This window comes from Cherax quadricarinatus, chromosome 58, assembly GCF_038502225.1.
Source record: "Cherax quadricarinatus isolate ZL_2023a chromosome 58, ASM3850222v1, whole genome shotgun sequence".
Lineage (NCBI taxonomy): Eukaryota > Metazoa > Arthropoda > Malacostraca > Decapoda > Parastacidae > Cherax > Cherax quadricarinatus.
This window is the reverse complement of record NC_091349.1, coordinates 9,113,841-9,128,759: the sequence shown is the minus strand read 5'-3', so window position 1 is coordinate 9,128,759 and position 14,919 is coordinate 9,113,841.

Below are 14,919 nucleotides of genomic sequence, written 5' to 3'. Positions count from 1 at the left end.
AAAAAAAAAAGTCCCTCTGAGACCCCTGTATCAGTTCAGAAACTGGGAGCTCTCTACTGGGTTAATGAACTGGGAGCTCTCTACTGGGTTAATGAACTTGCAGCTCTCTACCAGGTTCATGAGCTGGGAGCTCTACCGGGTTAATGAGCTGGGAGCTCTCTACCGGGTTAATGAGCTGGGAGCTCTCTACCGGGTTAATGAGCTAGGAGCTCCCTATCGGATTTCTATAACTAGACCAGTGCTATATGACCCTTATGGGTTTAATGCTGCCCCATGAATACAATACAACAACACCCTGCTCCCGTAGCCTCGTCTGGTCAACTAGGCTGTTGGTACCAGAAGTCTGTGGTAATGCCTCCAGTCCCATTCACTGGGTTATCATTTCTAGCACTGAATGACTCAATTTACCAACAGCCATGGATGAGTTCTTGATCCCAGGAACTGGAACAATTCTCCTCCCCTTCCTGGTATCAAGTCTGATTGACCTTACTAGTTTTGGTCTTTCCCTCTGAGCATAAAAAAAGCAACACAGGCAGGTCCTGCTTTACAACGTTGTGCTAATGCAGCACTTTTCAATTACACTCATTCTTCATTTATTCAGACTTCCTACAATAAATATATTCCCTATTCACCAATCACTATAAGCTAAGGACGAAAATATTTTAAGGTAAATCATGAAATGAATGATGATGAAAATTTTTCTTTTTCAGGCCACCCTGCCTTGGTGGGAGAAGGCCGATGTGTTAATAAAATATAAATAAATAATGTGTGTACTGTATGTGCATTTGTGGGGCCTAGCTCTATTCCTCACTTAATATATGATGGTGTAAACATGTTTTCAGGTTTTTATATGCATTTGAAAGTGAAAAATGACTAAGTTTCATTTTACAGCAATTTTTGCTTTACAGTAGTAGCCCAGAACCTAACCTGCTGTATAAGTGCGGCCCTCGTGTAATAATAATAATAAATTATCAACAGTATTTTAACATTACTATAATAATAAATTATTAATTTTTTTTTTTTAACACATTGGCCATTTCCCACCGAGGCAGGGTGACCCAAAAAGAATGAAAAATACCTTTCATCATCATTCAACACTTTCACCATCACTCATATATAGTCACTGTCTTTGCAGAGGCGCTCAGATCCGACAGTTGAGAACTCCCTCCAAACTGCCAATATCCCAAACCCCTCCTTTAAAGTGCAGGCACTGTACTTCCCATTTCCAGGACTCAAGTCTGGCTAACTGGTTTCCCTGAATCCCTTCACAAAATATTATCCTGCTCACACTCCAACAGCTCATCAGATCCTAAAAATCATTCACTCCTATCTGACACACTCACACATGCTTACCGGAAGTCCAAGCCCCTCGCCCACAAAACCTCCTTTACCCCCTCCCTCCAACCTTCTCGAGGACGACCCCTGCCCCTCCTTCCTTCCCCTACAGATTTATATGCTCTCCATGTCATTCTACTTTGATCCATTCTCTCTAAATAACCAAACCACCTCAACAACCCCTCTTCAACCCTCTGACTAATACTTTTATTAACTCCACACCTTCTCCTATTTCCACACTCCGAATTTTCTGCATAATATTTACACCACACATTGCCCTTAGACAGGACATCTCCATTGCCTCCAACCACCTCCTCGCTGCAGCATTTACAACCCAAGCTTCACGCCCATATAAGAGTGTTGGTACTACTATACTTTCATACATTCCTTTCTTTGCCTCCATAGATAACATTTTTTGTCTCCACATATACCTCAATGCACCACTCACCTTTTTTCCTTCATAAATCCATCTGCTGACACGTCAACTCCCAAATATCTGAAAACATTCACTTCTTCCATACTCCTCCTCCCCAATTTGATATCTAATTTTTCTTTATCTAAATCATTTGATACCCTCATCACCTTACTCTTTTCTATGTTCACTTTCAACTTTCTACCTTTACACACACTCCCAAATTCGTCCACTAACCTTTGCAATTTTTCTTTAGAATCTCCCATAAGCACAGTATCATCAGCAAAAAGTAACTGTGTCACTTCCCATTTTGTATTTAATTCCCCATAATTTAATCCCACACCTCTACCGAACACCCTAGCATTTACTTCTTTTACAACCCTATCTAAAAATACATTAAACAACCATGGTGACATTACACATCCCTGTCTAAGACCTACTTTTACCGGGAAGTAGTCTCCCTCTCTTCTACACACCCTAACCTAAGCCTCACTATCCTCATAAAAACTCTTTACAGCATTTAGTAACTTACCACCTATTCCATATACTGTACTTGCAACATCTGCCACATTGCTCCCCTATCCACTCTATCATATGCCTTTTCTAAATCCATAAATGCAATAAAAACTTCCCTACCTTTATCTAAATACTGTTCACATATATGCTTCAATGTAAACACATGATCTACACATCCCCTACCCACTCTGAAACCTCCTTGCTCATCCGCAATCCTACATTCTGTCTTACCTCTAATTCTTTCAATAACAACATTACCGTACACTTTTCCTGGTATACTCAGTAAACTTTTTTTTTTTTTTTTTTCAACAAGTCGGCCGTCTCCCACTGAGGCAGGGTGACCCAAAAAAGAAAGAAAATCCCCAAAAAGAAAATACTTTCATCATCATTCAACACTTTCACCACACTCACACATTATCACTGTTTTTGCAGAGGTGCTCAGAATACAACAGTTTAGAAGCATACACATATAAAGATACACAACATATCCCTCCAAACTGCCAATATCCCAAACCCCTCCTTTAAAGTGCAGGCATTGTACTTCCCATTTCCAGGACTCAAGTCCGACTATATGAAAATAACCGGTTTCCCTGAATCCCTTCACTAAATATTACCCTGCTCACACTCCAACAGATCGTCAGGTCCCAAGTACCATTCGTCTCCATTCTCTCCTATCTAACACGCTCATGCACGCTTGCTGGAAGTCCAAGCCCCTTGCCCACAAAACCTCCTTTACCCCCTCTCTCCAACCCTTTCGAGGACGACCCCTACCCCGCCTTCCTTCCCCTATAGATTTATATGCTTTTCATGTCATTCTACTTTGATCCATTCTCTCTAAATGACCAAACCACCTCAACAACCCCTCTTCTGCCCTCTGACTAATACTTTCATTAACTCCACACCTTTTCCTAATTTCCACACTCCGAATTTTCTGCATAATATTTACACCACACATTGCCCTTAAACAGGACATCTCCACTGCCTCCAACCGTCTCCTCGCTGCTGCATTTACCACCCAAGCTTCACACCCATATAAGAGTGTTGGTACTACTATACTTTCATACATTCCCTTCTTTGACTCCACAGATAACGTTTTTTGACTCCACATATACCTCAACGCACCCTCACCTTTTTTCCCTCATCAATTCTATGATTAACCTCATCCTTCATAAATCCATCCACCGACACGTCAACTCCCAAGTATCTGAAAACATTCACTTCTTCCATACTCCTCCTCCCCAATTTGATATCCAATTTTTCTTTATCTAAATCATTTGATACCCTCATCACCTTACTCTTTTCTATGTTCACTTTCAACTTTCTACCTTTACACACATTCCCAAACTCATCCACTAACCTTTGCAATTTTTCTTTAGAATCTCCCATAAGCACAGTATCATCAGCAAAAAGTAACTGTGTCAATTCCCATTTTGAATTTGATTCCCCAAAATTTAATCCCACCCCTCTCCCGAACACCCTAGCATTTACTTCCTTTACAACCCCATCTATAAATATATTAAACAACCATGGTGACATTACACATCCCTGTCTAAGACCTACTTTTACCGGGAAGTAGTCTCCCTCTCTTCTACACACCCTAACCTGAGCCTCACTATCCTCATAAAAACTCTTTACAGCATTTAATAACTTACCAGCTATTCCATATACTTGCAACATCTGCCACATTGCTCCTCTATCCACTCTATCATATGCCTTTTCTAAATCCATAAATGCAATAAAAACTTCCCTACCTTTATCTAAATACTGTTCACATATATGCTTCAATGTAAACACTTGATCTACACATCCCCTACCCACTCTGAAACCTCCTTGCTCATCCACAATCCTACATTCTGTCTTACCTCTAATTCTTTCAATTATAACCCTACCGTACACTTTTCCTGGTATACTCAGTAAACTTATTCCTCTATAATTTTTACAGTCTCTGAACAGGCCTGTACATTGCAGAGTCACTTGTTTGCACAGAACTGCTAAATGCCTCAAATGATGTAGTGGAAGTTTTAGCAGTAAAGGTCGAGAACCAAAACCTAGTCATTGTGGTAGTCTACAAGCCTCCGGATGCAACATCCCAGCAATTCCAGGAACAGCTGTTAAAAATTGACCACTGTCTGGAAAATCTTCCAGCTCCTGCACCCAACATCTTGCTCCTGGGGGATTTCAACTTAAGGCACCTAAAATGGAGGAGTATAGCAAATAATATTGTTGCAGTAACAACACCAGGAGGCAGCTCTGATGAAAACTCACACTCACACGAGCTTTTAAATCTCTGCACAAAATTCAATTTAAACCAGCAAATAATAGAGCCTACTAGACTGGAGAATACACTAGACCTCATCTTCACTAACAATGATGATCTGATAAGAAATGTCACCATATCAAAAACAATATACTCAGATCACAACATAATTGAGGTTCAGACATGTATGCATGGAGCCCCAGACCAACATAATGAGACTAGTCACGAGGGAGCATTCACCAAATTCAACTTCAATAACAAAAACATAAAGTGGGACCAAGTAAACCAAGTCCTAACCGATATAAGCTGGGAAGATATACTAAGCAACACAGACCCCAACGTATGCGTAGAACAGATTAACTTGGTGGCACTCGATGTATGCACAAGGCTTATTCCTCTAAGAAAAAGGAGGAGTAGATGTAAAATAGAAAGAGACAGGCGCTCCCTTTACAGGGGACGGAAAAGAATAACAGAGCGGCTAAAAGAGGTCAATATATCTGAAATGCGAAGGGAGACACTGGTCAGAGAAATAGCAAGCATCGAACTCAAGCTAAAGGAATCTTATAGGAGTCAGGAATCGCGGGAAGAACTAAAAGCCATAAATGAAATCGAAAGAAACCCAAAGTATTTCTTCTCCTATGCCAAATCAAAGTCGAAAACAACATCCAGTATTGGGCCCCTATTTAAACAAGATGGGTCCTACACAGATGACAGCAAGGAAATGAGTGAGCTACTCAAGTCCCAATATGACTCAGTTTTTAGCAAGCCACTAACCAGACTGAGAGTCGAAGATCAAAATGAAATTTTTATGAGAGAGCCACAAAATTTGGTTAACACAAGCCTATCCGATGTTATCCTGACGCCAAATGACTTCGAACAAGCGATAAATGACATGCCCATGCACTCTGCCCCAGGGCCAGACTCATGTAACTCCGTGTTCATCAAGAACTGCAAGAAGCCCCTATAACGAGCCTTTTCCATCCTATGGAGAGGGAGCATGGACACGGGGGTCGTCCCACAGTTACTAAAAACAACAGACATAGCCCCACTCCACAAAGGGGGCAGTAAAGCAACAGCAAAGAACTACAGACCGATAGCACTAACATCCCATATCATAAAAATCTTTGAAAGGGTCCTAAGAGGCAAGATCACCACCCATCTAGAAACCCATCAGTTACACAACCCAGGGCAACATGGGTTTAGAACAGGTCGCTCCTGTCTGTCTCAACTATTGGATCACTACGACAAGGTCCTAAATGCACTAGAAGATAAAAAGAATGCAGATGTAATATATACAGACTTTGCAAAAGCCTTCAACAAGTGTGACCATGGCGTAATAGCGCACAAAATGCGTGCTAAAGGAATAACAGGAAAAGTCGGTCGATGGATCTATAATTTCCTCACTAACAGAACACAGAGAGTAGTCGTCAACAGAGTGAAGTCCGAGGCAGCTACGGTGAAAAGCTCTGTTCCACAAGGCACAGTACTCGCTCCCATCTTGTTCCTCATCCTCATATCCGACATAGACAAGGATGTCAGCCACAGCACCGTGTCTTCCTTTGCAGATGACACCCGAATCTGCATGACAGTGTCTTCCATTGCAGACACTGCAAGGCTCCAGGCGGACATCAACCGAATCTTTCAGTGGGCTGCAGAAAACAATATGAAGTTCAACGATGAGAAATTTCAATTACTCAGATATGGTAAACATGAGGAAATTAAATCTTCATCAGAGTACAAAACAAATTCTGGCCACAAAATAGAGTGAAACACCAACGTCAAAGACCTGGGAGTGATCATGTCGGAGGATCTCACCTTCAAGGACCATAACATTATATCAATCACATCTGCTAGAAAAATGACAGGATGGATAATGAGAACCTTCAAAACTAGGGAGGCCAAGCCCATGATGACACTCTTCAGGTCACTTGTTCTATCTAGGCTGGAATATTGCTGCACACTAACAGCACCTTTCAAGGCAGGTGAAATTGCTGACCTAGAAAATGTACAGAGAACCTTCACGGCGCACATAACGGAGATAAAACACCTCAATTACTGGGAGCGCTTGAGGTTCCTGAACCTGTATTCCCTGGAACGCAGGCGGGAGAGATACATGATTATATACACCTGGAAAATCCTAGAGGGACTAGTACCGAACTTGCACACGAAAATCACTCACTACGAAAGCAAAAGACTTGGCAGACGATGCAACAACCCCTCAATGAAAAGCAGGGGTGTCACTAGCACGTTAAGAGACCATACAATAAGTGTCAGGGGCCCGAGACTGTTCAACTGCCTCCCAGCATACATAAGGGGGATTACCAACAGACCCCTGGCAGTCTTCAAGCTGGCACTGGACAAGCACCTAAAGTCGGTTCCTGACCAGCCGGGCTGTGGCTCGTACGCTGGTTTGCGTGCAGCCAGCAGCAACAGCCTGGTTGATCAGGCTCTGATCCTCCAGGAGGCCTGGTCACAGACCGGGCCGCGGGAGCATTGACCCCCGGAACTCTCTCCAGGTAAACTCCAGGCTCTCCGCCAATCCCTAGGTACCTTCCCCTCTTTCGTACATTTATTAAACAAAAGTACCAACCACTCCAACACTATATTCCCCCCTGCTTTTAACATTTCTGTCATGATCCCATCAGTTCCAGCTGCTTTACCCCCTTTCATTCTACGTAATGCCTCACGTACCTCCCCCACACTTACATTCTGCTCTTCTTCACTCCTAAAAGATGGTATACCTCCTTGACCAGTGCATGAAATTACTGCCTCTCTTTCTTCCTTAACATTTAAAAGTTCCTCAAAATATTCTCGCCATCTACCTAATACATCCATCTCCCCATCTACTAACTCCCCTACTCTATTTTTAACTGACAAATTCATACTTTCCCTAGGCTTTCTTAACTTGTTTAACTCACTCCAAAATTTTTTCTTATTTTCATTAAAATTTCTTGACAGTGCCTCTCCCACTCTATCATCTGCTCTCCTTTTGCACTCTCTCACCACTCTCTTTACCTTTCTTTTACTCTCCATATACTCTGCTCTTCTTATAACACTTCTGCTTTGTAAAAACCTCTCATAAACTACCTTTTTCTCTTTTATCACACCCTTTACTTCATCATTCCACGAATCACTCCTCTTTCCTCCTGCCCCCACCCTCCTATAACCACAAACTTCTGCCCCACATTCTAATACTGCATTTTTAAAACTCATCCAACCCTCTTCAACCCCCCCACTACTCATCTTTGCACTAGCCCACCTTTCTGCCAATAGTCGCTTATATCTCACCCGAACTTCCTCCTCCCTTAGTTTATACACTTTCACCTCCCTCTTACTTGTTGTTGCCACCTTCCTCTTTTCCCATCTACCTCTTACTCTAACTGTAGCTACAACTAAATAATGATCCGATATATCAGTTGCCCCTCTATAAACATGTACATCCTGGAGCCTACCCATCAACCTTTTATCCACCAATACATAATCTAATAAACTACTTTCATTACGTGCTACATCATACCTACATCATCATACATCATACTTATTCCTCTATAATTTTTACAATCTCTTTTGTCCCCCTTCCCTTTATATAAATTCAAATTCAAATTCAAACTTTATTCTCTATAAGTATTACAATTCTCTATAAGTATTACACACTCTCTGCCAATCCCTAGGTACCTTCCCCTCTTTCATACAAGTATTACACACTCTCTGCCAATCCCTAGGTACCTTTCCCTCTTTCATACATTTATTAAACAAAAATACGAACCACTCCAACACTATGTCCCCCCTGCTTTTAACATTTTTGTCATGATCCCATCAGTTCCAGCTGCTTTATCCCCTTTCATTCTACGTAATGCCTCACGCACTTCCCCCACACTCACATCCTGCTCTTCTTCACTCCTAAAAGATGGTATACCTCCCTGGCAAGTGCATGAAATTACCGCCTTTCTTTCTTCGTTGACATTTAAAAGTTCCTCGAAATATTCTCGCCATCTACTAACTCCCCTTCTCTGTTTTTAACTGACAAATCCATTTGTTCCCTAGGCTTTCTTAACTTGTTTAACTCACTCCAAAATTTTTTCTTATTTTCATTAAAATTTCTTGACAGTGCCTCTCCCACTCTATCATCTGCTCTCCTTTTGCACTCTCTCACCACTCTCTTCACCTTTCTTTTACTCTCCATATACTCTGCTCTTCTTATAACACTTCTGCTTTGCAAAATCCTCTCATAAGCTACCTTTTTCTCTTTTATCACACCCTTTACTTCATCATTCCACCAATCACTCCTCTTTCCTCCTGCACCCACCCTCCTATAATCACAAACTTCTGCCCCACATTCTAATACTGCATTTTTAAAACTATTCCAACCCTTTTCAACCCCCCAACTACTCATACTTGCACCAGCCCACCTTTCTGCCAATAGTTGCTTATATCTCACCCGAACTTCCTCCTCCCTTAGTTTATACACTTTCACCTCCCTCTTACTTGTTGTTGCCATTTTCCTCTTGTCCCATCTACCTCTTACTCTAACTGTAGCTACAACTAGATAATTTTTTTTACATTAATGATGCAAACACTACACCAGTAAGTCATACAGCATCTAGGAAATGGAAGGCAATCTGGTTCTAAATGAAAGGGAGGACAGGGCCAATTCCTTGAATCAAAAGCCATTTACTGGTGTCATGTTATCCATCTCAGATAGCCAATAACTGGCAGACCAAACTTAACCAGTAGTTTACAAACTACTAGAAAGCGAGCAGTGTCTAAAATCTCCAAAACCGGCCCCCAAATATACTGCTGCTTCGTGATTTCACATTAAGATTACTAAAATGGAAATAGGAAAGATTGTAAGAGCAGAGAGAATCTCAGGAACCATTTGGACGAACAGTCTCACACAACTGTGCAATAAGTTCACCTTATGCCACTATATAGCAGAACCAATCAGACTAGGAAATATTCTTGATCATGTATTAGCAAACGTTGAAGGTATGGGAGGGATCATAACTATCGAAGACAGTTAACTCAACTGACAACCAAATGTAAGTTAAAACATGCATACTCACTGATCCTAATCAACCAAAATGCACTCAGCCAAGAGGGTATGTGCAACAAATTTAATTTCGGCAACAAGAACATTAACTGGAGTTAAATAAATTGGAACCTTACCAAAAAATGCTGGTAAGATGGTATGATTAATGTGGATCTGAAGCAGTATTTCTAAAGGATGAACACAATGGCACTAGATGTATGCTTCAGACATACCTTTATGAAGGAGGAGAAGGTGCAAGTTGGAAAGGAAGAGGCATGTTCTTTGTGGGCAAAGTCAATGGATCACAGAGATTCTCAAAGGCTGCAGACTTTCTGAAAAACAAAAACAAACACTGGTTAGAGAAATAAAGAAAGTTGAGCTTAAACTGATGGAGGGAGTAAAAAGCTACGAGTGAAATTGAAAGAAATCTGAATCGCTTCTAAAATGCAAAATCGAGGGTCGAAACAATCGCAGACCTCTAATTAGAGGAAATGTATATACAGTGATGACAGTAAAGAAACGAGTGACATAACTAAGTTACAATACGACTCGGCCATTAATCAGACTAAGGATTGGCAACCCAAGTGAGTTTTTAATGAAAAAGATGCAAAACACCATGAGCATTGTTACAAAAAATGCGATATCTATTAAGCATAGACATCTCCAGGGAACACTAGAAAGGTCTGTCCTTCTAGCATTCAGCATGCTACTGGAATTTTGTAACAAGTAGTCAGTATACTGGTCCAGTTATCCATTAAACTTGAATACTATTTTAGGATCACAACTGATAGGATACTAACTAATCAAAATTAAAATTAAGATATGTTTATTAACAAAATTAAAGTTGTCTAGGTGGACAATATCAAAGTAAATGCTTTATACAATATAGGACATAAGTTCTTACACTTCTCTCGTATTGCAAAAGTAAGTTATACAGTATAATAATGCTGAAGACACATTTCATATCTTAATGGCTCTTAAGTACCATCTGGTACATTGTCAGCAGTTATAAACATAATACTAATATATATATACAAGTGAGTGTGGGTGAATGTGTGTATGTATGTGATCCAAGTAGTTCGCTATGTCTCAAGATTCGGCTGGACTTAACCAGTGACTGACTAAACATCCTCAAATAATCTAATTCCTGACCAAACTGGCAATCAAAACAGCTTGCTTGAACAGTATGGCAACCATTCACCAACAGCAATAAAGTTACAAGCAGCAGCAGCACGGAGTCAGGAACAAGGAGACAAAATAACGACCCTAACTGGGGGCCTTCTACAGATCCTCCATACAAGGCATACAACTCCCTTAATACTGAATTTAAGTTCAGCATAACCAAATCCCCAACTACAACAGTGCGCAGATGCCAGAACAAATTAGGTCAATAGCTATAGCTCAGGACCTGGGGTATCTTAGGGCGTCAGTGTGACACACAACCTCAGTAAAATGTCGAAAATCACTAAGTCTAAACTATGGTCTTGACAAAAGGCAAGGCATCTCCTAACTCAGGTGCAATCACGCCACTAATCACGTGACTCCTGTGGACTGCCCAGCTACTCCCGAGAAGCTGGCAGGTAAACAAGCGAGGCAGTAGTTAACAAGGTAGTTAGCCAATGTGAGCAGCTACTCAACACTCTCAAACATTAAGCACAGAATAAAGTGTAATTTGTTATATCCTACCTAATGACATAAGCTAAGTCAAATAATAATATAAGGTATGATACTTTCAATTTAGCTAATACTGAAAATATCAGCAATATGAAATTATATGAAAAGATAAAATACATTATAATTACAATATACAGTGGACCCCCGGTTAACGATATTTTTTCACTCCAGAAGTATGTTCAGGTGCCAGTACTGACCGAATTTGTTCCCATAAGAAATATTGTGAAGTAGATTAGTCCATTTCAGACCCCCAAACATACACGTACAAATGCACTTACATAAATACACTTACATAATTGGTCGCATTCGGAGGTAATCGTTATGCGGGGGTCCACTGTATATACGCAGTAGAGTATATACATTGGGCCCCATTCAGGGGGCACAATAGGCATCTTCCTGATTTTTTATGTAACCCTAACCCCAATGGATTTCAGAGAAGCAATCAATTGCATGCTCATGCACTCTGCCCCAGGAACTGACTCCTGAAACTCCATATTCATCAAGAATTGCACGATACATTACCACGTCCCTTAAATATTCTATAGAGAATATGTACACTGGAGTCATCCCACCATCATTAACAACCACTGATATTGCTCCACTTCACAATGACGGCAGTAAAGCAACAGTGAAACACTTCAGACCAAAAGCCCTAACATCCTACATTAAGATTTTTGTAAAGGTTTCAAGATGCAAAATTACCAATCACACAGAATTACAACAGTTGCACAACTTATGTCAACATCGGTTCAGGACAGGTCGCTCTTGTCTTTTGTAACTGCTGAACCATGTAATGATCCAACAGTAAAGTGGCCCCAAGTGTATATACACTAAGTGGCCACTTTATTAGTTACACCTGTACACCTCATTAATGCCTAAAAGCATGCAGATATCGTCAAGAGGTTCAGTTGTTCAGACCCAATATCACAATGGGGAAGAAATGTAATTGAAGTGAATTCCACTGTGGAATGATTGTCAGTGCCAGACAGGGTGGTTTGGGTATCTCAGAAACTGCTGATCTGGGATTTTCATGCACAACAGTCTCTAGAGTTTACAGAGTGAGTGGCAGGTCTGTGGGCAAAAATGCCTTGTTAAAAGAAGCCAGAGGAGAATGGACAGACTGGTTCAATCTGACAGGAAGGCGACAGTAACTCAACCATGCATTACAACAGATGAAAAGCATCTCTGAATGCACAACACATCAAACCTTGAAGTGGATGGATACAGCAGCAGACCACACTAGACTCCACTCCTGTCAGCCAAAGAACAGGAAATTGAGGCTACAGTGGGTACAGACTCACCAAAGCTGGACAGTGGAAGATTAGAAAAACACTGCCCAATAATAAGCCACATGGGAAGACAAATTCATCTTGTGAATTTGTCTTCATGTGGGTTACTGAGAATATTTACATTATATATACATATACATGTCGTGCCGAATAGGTAAAACCTGTGATTCTGGCTTAAACAGTGATGCTTTTCTTGCTAAATAAGGCAAGCAAAAATTTGTGTATGCAATAATTTCGCAAAAATCATTCTGAATCTAACAAAAATACTACATTTCATTGTATTTATCATTAAATTATTGTAAACTTATCTAAAATATATTTAGTTGGATTAAGCTAAATTAAATTGTAATTGTGCTGAATACTGAAGACAAAGTAAAACAACTGAAGTTAAATCAAGTTTATAAAATTGCTCACAGTGTCCAGAATATCTTGCTGCTAATTTTGTCAAGTCTGGGAACCAAGCCAATCATAGTACTAGGGGAAGAGAGCACAACTTTGTAGTACCCATAGTCAGTGGCCAGGCTTCAAACACCTTTTATTGTACAGCAATAAAGGAATGGAACAAATTGCTTGCACATGTCAAAGCCAGTCATAGCATGAACCAATTCAAGAAAAGAGCCAAAAGGTACCTAATGAATGTAGTGACAGAGAGGCAGGAGAATGAATTTTTATTTTTTTAAAAGCTAACACACATAAATGTAGATAACTCTTTTTACCTTATTCCTAGTATAGTATATCCTTTATACAGGTCGGCCATCATTAACCCGGCATCATTGGGACCTGTAATTGCTGGATTAGCGAGTTTGCCGGATTACAGAATGGTTAGGTTAGAATACACTTAATTTAACCTATCAATAGAAACTCTTTCTGTTACATCTTCCTCATTTTCATTGCTGCTTTCTCCTCCACTGGCTTGCTGCTGTGGATTTACAACCATCTGCACAATATCTGAGTCAGTATAATGATGAAATTTGAGTCAGTATAATGATCTGAGCCAGTATAATGATGAAATTTGAAATTATGCTAGCCAAAATTAGTGCCAGATTACTGATGGAACCGGATAACTGATTGCCAGATTAGTGATGGCCAACCTGTAGTATAATAATAAGATATTATCTCCTACATTGTATAATAATAAGGTATTAAAAGGACCCCAATGGAAATAAGTAACTTTGTCTGACTTTTTTGTGTAATCCTAGGTTCTCTACACATACACATATTTATTTATTTATTAATTTGAACATGATACAGTGAAGTACAAAGTTATTACAGTGCAACATGCCAAAGCCCCTTGTATGCATAGCATTATGGGCAGGCTTAAAATTAACTTAAGATTAACTAAGCAATGATATATTCAGTGGTAAAAACATTATTGTAAACAGATAACAATTTAGCACAAATGAGTATTACAAAGACAGGTCATATGGTCATTTACTGTGTTGCTGAGCATTCAGTAGAATGGAGTATTCTGTTAGGTAATGTAATTAAAAAATAAAGTTTGATTGGGTCACAGGTTAGACATTTATGAGATACAATAATGAGAAACATTTACGAGATACAATAATGAGAAACATTTACGAGATACAATTTATGAGATACAATTATTCAGTATTTATTTAGTTGTGGGTGAGTAAGTGATTTTTGAGAAGAGACTTGAATTTATAAACAGTGTTTCTTTTATATTCACAGGTAATGAATTCCAGATTTTAGGGCCTTTTATGTGCATTGAGTTTTTGCATAGCGTGAGATGGACTCGAGGAACATCAAAGAGTGATCTGTGCCTTGTGTTATGGTCGTGTGTTCTGTTGAGGTTGGTAAGACATTTGAGGGGAGGGTTTATATCAGAATTAAGTGTTCTATGAATGTAGTAGGTGCAGTAATAAGTATGGATGTTTTGAATGGTGAGTAGGTTTAGAGTTTTGAGTATTGGTGGAGTGTGCTGCCTGTAATGGGAATTTGTTATCATTCTGACTGCAGCCTTTTGTTGGGTAATTAATGGTCTGAGATGGTTTATTGTTGTTGAGCCCCATGCACAAATTCCATAAGTGAGATAGGGGTAAATAAGTGAGTGATATAGGGCCAGGAGGGCTGACTGTGGAACATAGTACCATATCTTCGATAGTATGCCTACGGTCTTGGAAATTTTTTGGGAAATTTGTTGTGTATGTGTTTGAAATTTGAGTCTATTATCAAGGTGGATTACTAAGAATTTTCCCTCTGTGAGTTTTGTGATAGGTGATCCGTTTATCATTATGTTAAGAGGGACGTCTGTAGCTCTGTTACCAAACTGAATGAAGTAGGTATTGTCAATGTTTAGAGTAAGTTTGTTAGTACTCATCCAGGTAGATATTTTCTGTAATTCGGTATTTACAGTAATGGCTAGCGTGACTGTATTTGTGTATACCTG